Here is a 13,487-nt window from a genome sequence, read left to right on the forward strand (position 1 = left end):
TTTTCAATTTTCATAGGCCCTTTAGAACATTGTATACCGATAGGCCAATAATTTCTTGAATGAACATGCCCTCTACTCAGCGCACTGGTAATGAACTTGTTGCTATTGTAGTTGTTCTTGGAAGAGCTTCTACTGTTGTTGCAGCGTCTCCATCATATGATTAATCACCTAGGCCATAGTGTAATTCCCATCATTACAAGAATCCTCCTCTTGCACATCTTTAGGTCGTTCGTTTCAATGGAGTCTTGGTTGTATCATGATGTCCTTCATGCCAAAGATCCAAACCTACTATACTAAGGCCTTGTTTGTTTAGCCAAAACCAAAAATCTCATCTCATTTCATCTCAACTCATCATTACACCTTTTTCAAATCCCAATACAAAATATAATAAACAATCTAACTTTTTCAAATCCCAATACAAAATTAATATTCAAAAATTATATTATAACAATATTTTATTTATTACTATTTAAAACATCTCATCTCATCTCATCTCATCTCATCTGTGTAACCAAGCGGGGCCTAAGACTAAAGGTATTGCACCTAGGTTACTTATGGATTTACCCAAAGACGTTAAAAACTCTAATCCCACCATAGATCTATGACACGCCTGGCCCTCGCTTGTGATTGGCAAAAGGCTGCAATGTCGAGATGCACACTGCACAAGTTACACCCCTTTCGTTTCCTGAAACATTGTGTGTTTGTACGCTCGACATACGTGTATAAATTAGTTGCAGCAGAATAGTGTTAGATATATGTCATGGCTAATATATCAGTACCAAAGAAATAAATTTAATTCACCAAAATTATCCATAAGTCATATCACTAACATTTTTATGATATGTAATATCATAATTGATTCATTTTCTAAGTTAAAATGATCATCCTATTTTACAAGATAATAAGAACTCAAAATTCAGATAGGCCTCCATATTATTCCTTGGGTTGCACTGGTTCCTCCTACTCATTCTGCATCAAAACCAATGGTTTCAAGATACAAAACCGTAGTCAGACTACCACAGTGAGATTTCAAGGAAGTCTCAGTAAGTTAAAATTCGGGACAAAACTAATAATGCATGTGAATGGCGATGAAAATAACAACATAAACTTAAATCAAATAAGAAGGAACACACATACATACCAAGGTAAAAGCCTCCAAGGCAAATAAAGTATAAATAATTCACAACAAAGTTACCAAGAATCCAATGTCTAAATCATCACATAAGAATTCAATATCAGGACCTCCGGTCCACTCAACATGTAATGACCTAAAAGAGCTTACATCTTAGAAACGTCATGAAATTTTGAAAGGATTTCACGACTCGAGCGACTAATCAAGTTTTATTCTGTTAGTATAGTCGGATCTCGATCCACTATGATGACGAAATTGTCTTTCTATTTAATTAAGGAATTTAGGAGTATAATTTTATGAAACGAATTGTACCATTAAACTCATATGAATATTTAGGATTTTATAGTGCAATAACAAGTTTCAAGTTTTTTGGGTGAATGGTAACTCTTCAAGAGAGCACCACGTGAAATTCACTTAGGATTACTAGAAAACTTTTCCATTAGACACATGGTACAATCTTAACCATTCACTTGAAAACCTTAGGACACTTGTCAAGAGGAGGACAAAAGGTGTAGGAGATGAAATATGAATCAAGCTTGTCATCATGCTCTCTTCAACAATCATTATTTCATCCAATCAAAAATTTTTTTTTCCTCAACAAGCAAAGTTTTTCATAGATAAACTAAGAGGTTACAACGATACAAGATTTTGTAGGGTGGGAGTCCCTAACAATCATCTCAAAACAAACAAAAACAGCACTAAAATGAAAAATAAATCTCGCCAAAAGATTGGCTCCAACCCAATCCCACACGGGGATGCTGCTTTAAAGCGGTTTTAACATAGTCTAATAAACAGACTATAAACCTACGACTAAAAGTCGTAGTTGAGAGTAGTGTGCTGCATTTTGCTGATCTGGTCCAACTGTAGGAGACTATCATGATTACATTGTCTTAATCACGGGTTAGGGAAAGCGGTAACATAGGGTAGCAACCGGAATCTAGGTCGAGTCGCCAGTGAGGGGACAACACCATTGGTGGCGGACGCGTGTAGAACATGCGCCACCTTAGGAGGAAAGTGCGCACGGTAGGGGCCGCACGTGCATCAAACGCTTCGTGTAGAATTGTTATTTTCTACTGTGAACATGAAGATTGGCGACTGTAGAGGCTGTAGAGGAGCTGCGTGTAGAAAGGAGGATGCCAGGAAGCAGTAAATCGGTGAGAGATAGTGCTACGGAGTGGAAACAAAATGAAAAATAACTAAAAATAGACAAATGGAAAACCATATGGACAGAGCCACTGGGGCTGGCTAGGGGAGGAGATGGTCAGAGCCAAAGCTCCGAAACCCCTCCACCCAGGAATGGGTGGAATATCCTATCGACTATGGTTGGGCAATGGTACGGAGAGAGAAAAAAGGAAAAAACCTTCGGAGCAAAAATAAAAAAATAAAAATTCATCCAATCAAACATTATTTAGTCAACCAAAAGAGATTTTCAACCCTATTGAAATCCCAAAAAAGTTTGAAGCAAACCAAAATCCTAAATCCCCTGGAGAAGCTGAAACCCTAAATGGTTTCAAAACCCTAAACATACTTGGTTTGTAACTAAGTGTTTATTCACTTGGTTTAGTCACTTCCACATGCAACCAACCACTCAATTACATAATCTTACACCTTTAACCACTTTCTTACATCTTGGTAATTACATATGACCAAGAAAAATTTAAGTTAAACCAAACCCTAACCGAGTGAAGGTGCTAGATCAAGAACATCAAGAGTTGGTTCATTTTGACCTAATCTTGATGTTTTTTCATTTTCCTTGAAGTGGTTATCTCAAGTTTTTATGAAATTAATGGTTTGGTGTTTTAACATGATTTTAGGACTAAGGAGACAATTTTTGAGAGTTTCCATTTTTGGTTTAAGCATGTTAGAGTGTTAGTGGCCAAGTAGCAACAAAAACATGAGTTTAAGCCTATATATACATGAATTGGCCAAGAGGGATTCACATGGTTGGGGTTAGTTTTAACATTTTCCCCCACCATGTGAAATCCCTCTTGGCCAATTCATGTATAGGCTTAAAATTACATAAGAAATGTGAATTTTGGTAAGTTTTGGAGTCCATTTGCAAATTACTTACTTTTAGGGGAAATTTTAAAATTTATCAGAAGTAGATGGGTAACCTTACAAATTTAATCCTAAGTTAGTGAATTTATTATTATAAGGATGTAGCGAGATGTTCTCATCCTAGAATGTATCTTGTTACTTAATCTTACTTTCTTGTCTTTTATGCTTATTATAATTATTTAAATATGTCACTTCATGTTGTTTATTACTGTAAATGATTATCTCTCACATGCCACGAATGTCATGTCATATGTTACATATTATTCTGTTACATGCTATAAATGTCATGTCATAAGCATTAAGTATGTCATGAGTCTTTTTATTTTATCACGACTCCAAGTGTTAGTGTTAGGATAATGAATTATCCTAGTGTAACTCTTTTGTCCAAATTGGAGTGTTTAATTAGATGTTAAATCTTCTAAATTGATAAAATACAATTAACAGATTTCCAATGAGATTTAAATAATTGGTTTTTGAAGCGAAGTATTATCATGAATGTCAGCTGCGTGGTGGGAAGCTTCTGTGCATCCGAATCCGTGATCCTTCTATCCTAGGCGTGCTTCTTGTAGAAAAGTCACTGTTTAGGTCTGATATTTTCGTGAGGCCACCCACTTATTTTCTTTGCACTCATGAATCCTTCCAGGTCGTGCCGTACTCACTGCTAAACTCCACATCTTAGGCTGAATTATGGGGTGTGGAACAAATCTTGGTGTTTGCATTCTGTTTTATTTTGCTGGTGTATAGGTTTCAAACTCAGCTCACTTACCCTTTACTTGCCCTAATAGTTTTGCTCGCTCCCGTACTTGCTCCCCTTGTACCTCGCCCATCTGACATTTGCTCTCCCGGTACGTGTTAATTTCGTATTTCCTTAGGCCACCTCGCCTAAAGTGACAGTGTACTTCATTTGCCAGGCTTCCCTTACCTTATCCTTTGCCAGCCTTTGGTAGTAGTGCCTACATGAATCCAGTTCGCATGAGGCTTTTATTTGCTTTGACCGTCTGACATGGTCTTCTCTTGCGCACGAGATTACGAATCGTTCAGTAGTCAAGTTTGGCCACACGTGGGGAGTTCCCACCTTCGAAGGGTGCGGTCCTGACACTGTTTATTATCCAACACTGAACAATATAAGAGTGAGGTATAAATTTCCTATTTCTATAATTATAAGCTTTTAACTAAACTGCATGGAGCTTAAATTTTTTTCGAGATTGAATGGTGATATTGTTATCTCTAGATTAGGATGGGCCCACTGGCATTAAGAAGAATATTTAAAATTCATGATCGTTAAACTCAAATGATGACATTTGGGTTATCAAATATTCCCTTTAACTTTCAAGACATAGTGGACGGCAATTTAGATTTAACACCATTTAAGAGTAATGATAGGGTTAATAGCCTCCTACTATTTATTTATTATTATTTTTTATATTTAATTTTTTATTTTAATTAATAATTAAAAAAGTGATTATTAGTAAAATTATATATTTTTTTAATTTTTTCTTAATGATTAAGAATGTTAAAAAAATACTTAAAATAAAATGATAAAAAGTAAAAAATAAAAAATTTCAAATACATTATAAGTAATAATTAGGTAGTAACATATTAGTAAATGATGATCATCAAGTTTCAAATGATGATATTTGGGTTATCAAATATTCCCTTAACTTTCAAGCCTTAGTAGACAACAATTTCAAGGACATACTGCGTAAATTTCTTTTAATGAGATTTTGATTTATAGAGAATGTTGGTCAAAGAGAGTTGTTATAGATATAAATTGTGATACTCTATTTTTACGTGTATTTTTATTGAAAGAGTATTTTTAATTTAATTATTATATTAGTTCTTTTATTTTAAATTATTGTATTTTAAATTAGTTTTATTTTATTTGATGTGGTGTTTAATTTATTTTAGTCGTTTTATGGTTTTAAAATCATTTTCGTCGGATCGGTTTTTGGACTCCAGAGATGAGAACTGGACCTCATTTCTTTTCTCTCATATTTTCTTTTTCCATTTTTTCTTTTTTCTTTTCTTTTTCTTTCCATTTTCCCTTTTTCTTTCTTTCTTCTCCTTTTTCCTCCTCTCCCGCACGAACTGCCTCTCCCTCCTCTCTCCCTTTGCCGATCGGTTCTTCACCCAGACCCACCGCCGCCGGCCGACACAGCCACCACCGTCCAACTCCCCTCTGGCCGGCGCACCATCCCATCAATTTTCAGCCCCATCCGTGTCGCTCCATCTCTGGCCACCACTTCTTCACCACTTCTTTCCCTACCTCTTACCGTCCTAACCTACCCATTTTTGACCCCGATCTGTTGCCGGAGCAGCTCCCATGAGCTCAACTCCGATCAGCCCCTTTTTGCACTTCTACCACCACCCACGGCCAAAGCTCACTTCCTTTATCTTCATAAACATCTCTAGACCATTTCCTATCAATTTCGTGTCTTGGTTTGTCCCCGTTCAAAAGTGGGTAATTTACTACCCACGACCACAATGTAAAATACACTGTTACGTTGCTTTTTCTTCGCCATTTGCAACGTCCTGAGCTTTCAAAAAATATCTTATAGCGCTGTAAGTATTTTTCAAACTCTATTTTAGATTTAAATATATTTTTGCTCTTACAATAATTTATTGGACTGGTTGGTTGATTTCGGACTGAGTCCGAGGAGTTCGGGGGTCGGATGGATTGATGACGATGTTGATTGGTTTTGTTGTTTTATGATTGGTTGGTTATTTGTGCCTTGAGGCGTGCATTACATGAAGCATATATGTGCATTTTATTTAATTTGAGAAAATCCAGTTTTAATCGTGTAAATGGATTTTTGGGTGCGTGTGTATCACGACCCCAAGCCAGGATGGGGTATTATCTCAGTGGAGCTCCTCTGGTCATTCGGGAGTGGATAATACTGAGTGGCATCCCCTGGATTGTCGCTGGGCGACGACCGGATCGCACGATACGGTAACGCTGTCGTGTCAACTCCGTGGTCCTTAGAGTGGCGGGGACTAGAGGATGGCCTGGTCCAGGTAAGCGCGGGGCATGAGTACTGGGTATCGCTCGTTTAGGTGTTACATGCGTAGTCGTTACCTGCGGTGTGGCACAGGAGCCAGCGTGTGCGGATGATCCCTAGGGGAGATCGTGGTGCATGCAATAATTGGAACGGGTCTTGGTTTTTGGATACGGGCAATTTTCTGGGAAAATAGCGAGGTTACGTTGAGGCTTTGTGATCCATTTTCTGGAAAAATGGTGGTTTCTTACTTTGGGCCATTATCTGGGATAATGAAAAGGCTGGTTTTAAAGGTTAGGTTTTTGGGCCAAAAATGGGATTTTGGCGTGCGTGGAAAAATGTGGTTTTTATGGGACATGTGCATTTGCATTCTTTCATGCATATTGTTGAGTTTAATATGTTTTCATCTTGTGGCGTTTGGATCTTACTTACTTGCAGCACCATTTTGGTACCGTAGATTTTGATGCAGAGATCGAGGAGGAAGAGGAGGCTGAACCAGAGGAGACGGCTCCGCCGGAGTTTTGAGTTGGAGTTTATGCCATGTTGTTGGATTTGAAACTATATTTGTAGCTTGTAATATTTTATTATGTATATTTTGAACGGCTTTGTATTAAACAAAGAAAAAATTCTGGTACTTAGTTATATGACTTTGTTTATCCGCTGCGTGTTTTCTTTTGCACACTTGTTGCATATATACACACTTGGCACTTGACGATAGGGTAGTGACCCGTGATGTCATCATCCGGACGTCTCAATTTTTCAGTGTCCGTACGTGGGATTTGGGGGCGTCACAGGTGGTATCAGAGCAGTTTGGCTCTGGATAAAATCACATGTCCTGTAGGTGTAGTACCAGAAGTTTTTAAAATTGTATTTTAAAATTGTATTTTAAGTAAAATTGTTATTTGATTTGTTTTATTTGATTTGAATTTATTTGAGTTAGTTTGCTTGTATTTATTTATTTAGTTATGTTATTGCATGCTTGTATGTTTTATTTTCTTGTTATGTGGTTTGGTTTTAGTTTTTGGTTTTATGTTGTTGGTTTTATTTGTTTTTCTTAAAGGAGGTCAAAGGTTGTGTTGTGACAGGAAATGGTGAGGCCAAGAAAGTCTACTCAAGAGCCTCGGGACGATACGCCGAGAGATGATGCTATAGCCCGAGAGATAAGGCAAATGACTGAGTTCATGCAGTAAACTTTTAGGCCACAACAAGGAAGGCCTTGGCTACTACAAGGAGGCCCTAGTGGAGTAGTGCAAGCTGGATGCACCTATGAGCGCTTTCTAGCGCATAGAACTCCACCTTTCACTGGAGAAGAGGATCCACTACGGGCTGGAAAGTGGGTCAGAGATTTAGAAAGAACTTTTGAAGTATGAGGTTGCACTAAGGCGCAACAAGTACTTTATGCCAGCTATATGTTGCAAGGCACTGCTTCTGAGTGGTGGGATACAAAGAGAGTAATGCTGGAGTCAGAATTGGGAACTTTTGCCGCTGTGACCTGGCAGCGCTTTAAGAAAGAATTTAATGACCGATTCTTTCCCATTTCTGTGAGGCGGCAAAAAGCAAGAGAGTTCTCAAGTTTGGTCCAAGGGAGTATGACCGTGGAACAGTACGCCCGAAGATTTATAGAGTTTGGGCGATTTGCTCCCCACCTCATCGCCACAGAGGAGATGCAAGCCGAGCGTTTCTAGGAGGGTCTACGTCCTGATATATGCCGGATGGTAGTCTGCCACCGAATTTCCACTTTTCAGGATTTAGTGGACTTAGCCACTCTTGCATAGCGAGAGAATAATTTGAGTATGGGTTCCCCTCAAGGACATAAGAGGCGGAGTTTTTCTGGTGAAGGAAGTAGTCCGGGTTCGCCTCAGAAGTTTGTTCAGAGGACCGGGACTCGACAACAGGCAGCCTCAGGTGTACGTATGGGAGGACGGGTGCCAGTTTGCGTGAGTTGTAATAGGGCCCATGTGGGTGAGTGCCCTTCGGGTGGGGCTCGATGCTATAATTGTGGCCAGCAGGGACACTTTGCTCATGAGTGTCTTAGGCCAGTTCAAGGAAGCCGTGGAGGTAGACGTGGTGGAAGAACAAATCAGAGGCAAACAGTGCAAGCCCATGTTTATGCTGTTACACCCATAGATGTTGATGATGAGGCACCAGCGACCCATGATGTTGGAGTGATTACAGGTATGGATCTAATTTAATTTAATTTTTGGATTTGATTTTTGGTGTGCTTTGGTTTCTTCTTTATTTTTGGATTTCATGGGTTAATGTGTTTGGTTCAGGGAGAGTCCGTTTATATGAATTTTATGCTTGCACTTTGTTTGATTCGGATGCATCACAGTCGTTTGTATCTTCCACTTTCACTCGAATGTGTAATTTGGTTACAGAACCTTTGCCAAAATCATTGGTAGTGGCTCTTCCAAATGGTGAAGTGGTATGGTGTTCCAAGGTTGCATTGGGTTGTCCTTTAAATTTTGATGAAAGGTTTTTGGATGCTGATTTGATTGTGTTTAAGCTGCTGGGTTTTGATATCATCTTTGGGTTGGATTGGCTATACCGATATTCTGCAAGTATTAATTGTAGAAGTCGGGTAATTAGCTTTTAGCTTCTAGATGGAGATTATTTGGAATTTGCAGGGAGTAAGCTAAAGGAAAAGCTTGTAGTTATATCGGCAATTCAAGCAAGAAGAGAGATTACTTGTGGAAAGGATGCCTTCTTAGTCCAGATGGTGTCTACGCCATCTGAGAAAAAGTCATTGGTAGATATTCCCGTTGTGGAAGAATTTCCTGACGTGTTTGTGGATGACTTGCCTGGGCTATCCCCTGTTCGTGAAATGGAGTTTGTTATTGACTTGGAACCTAGAGCGGCCTCTGTACATAAAGCTCCTTACCGGCTGGCACCAGCTGAATTAAAAGAGTTGAAGGCTCAGTTGCAAAAGCTGGTAGATAAGGGGTTCATTCAACCAAGTACTTCACCGTGGGGTGCTCTAGTGTTGTTTGTTAAAAAGAAAGATGGAACCCTCCGAATGTGCATTGATTATCGGGAATTAAATAAGGTGACCATCAAGAATAAATATCCTGTCCCACGGATCGATGATTTGTTTGATCAGCTTCAAAGAGCAGCTGTGTTCTCGAAAATTGATTTGAGATTAGGATACTACTAGTTGAGGATAAGAGACAAGGATGTATCCAAAACTGCTTTCAGATCGAGATATGGGCATTATGAATTTAAGGTGATGCCGTTTCGGTTAGCCAATGCCCCTGCTGCTTTCATGGATTTAATAAATCGTGTATTTCGACCTTATTTGGATTCCTTTGTAGTAGTGTTCATTGATGATATTTTAATTTATTCCCGAGATTTTGAAGAGCATGTTTATCATATTCGTCTAGTTCTTGGAAAATTGAGAGAACACCAGTTGTATGCCAAGCTCATAAAATGTGAATTCTGGTTGGAGGAAGTCAGATTTCTTGGGCATGTGATTTCTCAAGACGGGGTGGCTGTTGATCCTAGTAAGGTGGAAGCCATTTTGTCATGGCAGCGTCCGACGACTGTGCGTGAGATCCGGAGTTTCTTGGGACTTGCCGGATATTACCGAAAATTTGTGGAGGGATTTTCTCGCCTATCCAGACCTCTCACAGCTTTGACTAGAAAGAATGCAAAATTTATTTGGTTAGATAAGTGTGAGAGAAGCTTCTAAGAATTGAAGAACAAATTGACGACTGCACCAGTGTTGGCACTTCTAGAACCGCATAAGCCATTCGTAGTTTTTAGCGATGCGTCTAAATTTGGATTGGGTTGTGTCCTTATGCAGGAGGGACGGGTTGTTGCTTATGCATCCCGTCAGCTAAAGGATCATGGGAAGAATTATCTGACACACAGTTTAGAATTGGCTGCGATTTTTTTTTGCTCTTAAGATCTGGTGACACTTTTTGTATGGGGAAGCTTGCGAAGTATACACCGATCACAAGAGCTTAAAACACCTGTTTTCTCAAAAGAATCTGAACATGAGGCAGAGGCGATAGCTAGAGTTAATCAGTGACTATTAGTGCGAGATCAAGTATCATCCGGGGAAGACAAATATAGTTGCTGATGCTTTGAGTTGAAAATCGCACTTGAAAGATGAAGCCGAGTCGTCAGAATTGGATTCTTTACTTTGCGGGATGAGAAGACTCCTTATTGAAAGTTCACAGCAAGAGGAAATATTATCTTCAATTCTTGATATTCGAGTAGCCGATTTTGAGAAATTGAAGACTCTTCAAAGGAAGGATCCGAAACTGTTGGATATCAGAAAAAGAGTTAGAAAATCTCGAGGGTCGTTGCATTACAGTATGAATAAAGATGGAATTCTTCGGTTCCGAGATCGCAGAATGGTCCCCAAAGATTCAGAATTCAAGGAACGGATCATGGCAGAAGCTTATGTGGCCCCTTATCCAGTCCATCCTGGCAGTACAAAGATATACCGGGACTTGAAGAAAAATTATTGGTGGGATGGAATGAAGAAGGATATTGCCTTGTATATCGAAAGATACCACACATGCCGTCAAGTCAAGGCTAAGCATCAAAGACCCGCTGATATGCTCCAACCCCTCCCTATTCCTGAGTGGAAGTGGAATGACATCACGATGGATTTTGTAGTGGGTTTACCGAGGACCCCTAGTGGGAAGAACTCGGATTGGATGATTGTTAACCGGTTAATGAAGAGTGCTCATTTCTTGCCTGTTAATAACACTGATTCCTTGGGTAAGTTGACTCGCTTGTATGTGAAAGAGATAATGTAGTTGCACGCCATACCGAAGAGTATTGTGTCGGATCGGGATCCAAGGTTCACGTCTCAGTTTTCGAAAAGTTTGCAGGCAGCATTGGGTACTAAGTTGAAGTTCGGTACTGCATATCACCCGCAGACGGATGGTCAGTCAGAGCGCACCATTCAGACCCTTGAAGATCTATTGCGAGCATGTATCATGGAATTTCAAGGGAGTTAGGAAAATCATTTGCCACTCATAGAATTTGCTTATAATAACAGCTTTCATGCGACCATCCAGATGACTCCTTATGAAGCTATTTATGGGAGGAAGTGCAGATCCCCTTTGTGTTGGGATGAAGTCGGGGAGAATAAAATAATTAGGCCCGAAATAATTCAAGAGATGCAAAGCCAAGTTCGGATCATCAGGGATAAAATGGCGGCAGCTCAGAGTCGTCAGAAAAGCTACGCAGATACAAGGAGGAGAGAGTTATCTTTTGAAAAAGGTGATTGAGTTTATCTCAAAGTTTCTCCCATGAAAGGAGTTAAGCGTTTTGGTAAAAGGAGGAAACTGGATCCGAGGTATGTCGGCCATTTTCAGATTTTGGAGAAGGTAGGGTCCGTTGCTTATAGAGTTACTTTGCCAGAATATTTTGGGGATATTCACGATTTCTTCCATATATCATTCTTGAAGAAGAGTTTTGGACAATAAGAGCCGCGCTTTGTCGACCCAGAGAGTATTCAGTTGTAACCGGACCATACTTATGAGGTTGTTCCATCACAGATCATGGATTGGAAAGAGCAACAATTGAGATCCAAGACGATACCTCTGGTAAAGGTGGCATGGGGGGATCCATTAGCTCAAGATTTCTCTTGAGAGAGAGTAACTGACATGAGGGAGCAGTACCCCTATTTGTTTGAGTAAATGACGGTACGTTTCTTAAATTTGATTTCAGTGGAAGCATGCGGCTTGTTTCAAGTTGGTGTTTGATTTTACAAATTTCGAGGACAAAATTTGTTTTTAAGGGGGGGAGAATATGATATCCCGTTTTTATGTATATTTTCACTGAATGAGTGTTTTTAATTTAATTAGTATATTAGTTCTTTTATTTTAAATTATTGTATTTTAAATTAGTGTTATTTTATTTGATGTGGTGTTTAATTTATTTTAGTCGTTTTATGGTTTTAAAATCGTTTTCGTCGGATCAGTTTTTGGACTCCAGAGGTGAGGACTGGACCTCATTTCTTTTCCCTCATCTTTTCTTTTTCCATTTTTTCTTTTTTCTTTTCTTTTTCTTTCCCTTTTCCATTTTTCTTTCTTTTTCTTTCTTTCTTCTCCTTTTTCCTCCTCTCCCACACGAACTGCCTCTCCCTCTTCTCTCCCATCGCCGATCGGTTCTTCACCCAGACCCACCGCTGCCGACCGACATGGCCGACACAGCCACCACCGTCCGACTCCCCTCCGGCCAGCGCACCACCCCATCAATTTCCAGCCTAATCCGTACCGCCGATCACCTCCTACAACCCATCTAAGCTGCACGGCTTTTTGCCGTTTCCGGCGCTGTCGTTTCACCTTCGGCCACCACTTCTTCTCCTACCTCTCGCCGTCCTAACCCACCCATTTTCGGCTCCGATCCGTTGGCTGAGCAGCTCCCACGAGCTCAACTCCGATCAGCCCCTTTTTGCACTTCTACCGCCATTTACACCGCCACCCACGGCCAAAACTCACTTCCTTTAACTTCATAAACATCTCTAGACCATTTTTCATCAATTTCGTGTCTTGGTTTGTCCCTGTTTAAAAGTGGATAATTTACTACCCATGACTACAGTGTAAAATACACTGTTACGTTGCTTTTTCTGTTACGTTTGCAACATCGTGAGCTTTCAAAAAATACCTTATAGTGATGTAAGTATTTTTCAAACTCTATTTTAGATTTAAATATATTTTTGCTCTTATAATAATTTATTGAACTGGTTGGTTGATTCCGGACTAAGTCCGAGGAGTTCGGGGGTCGGATGGATTGAGGACGGAGTTGATTGGTTTTGTTGTTTTGTGATTGGTTGGTTATTTGTGCCTTGAGGTGTACATTACATGGAGCATACAAGTACATTTTATTTAATTTGAGAAAATCCGGTTTTAATCGTGTAAATGGATTTTCGGGTGCGTGTGTATCACGACCCCAAGCCGGGATGAGGTATTATCTCGGTGGAGCTCCTCTGTTCACTTGAGAGTGGATAATACTGAGTGACATCCAGCGACAACCGGATCGCACGATACGGTAACGCTGTCGTGTCGACTCCGTGGTCCCTAGAGTGGCGGGAACTAGAGGATGGCTTGGTCCAGGTACGCACGGGGCGTGAGTACTGGACATCGCTCGTTTAGGTGTCACATGCGTAGTCGTTACCTGTGGTGCGGCACAGGAGCCAGCTTGTGCTGATGATCCCTAGGGGAGATCGTGGTGCATGCAATAATTGGAACGGATCTTGGTTTTTGGATACGGGCCATTTTCTGGGAAAATGGTGAGGTTACGTTAAGGCTTTGTGATCCATTTTCTGAGAAAATTGTGGT

Source organism: Carya illinoinensis, chromosome 6 (genome assembly GCF_018687715.1).
Source record: "Carya illinoinensis cultivar Pawnee chromosome 6, C.illinoinensisPawnee_v1, whole genome shotgun sequence".
In the NCBI taxonomy this organism is placed as follows: domain Eukaryota; kingdom Viridiplantae; phylum Streptophyta; class Magnoliopsida; order Fagales; family Juglandaceae; genus Carya; species Carya illinoinensis.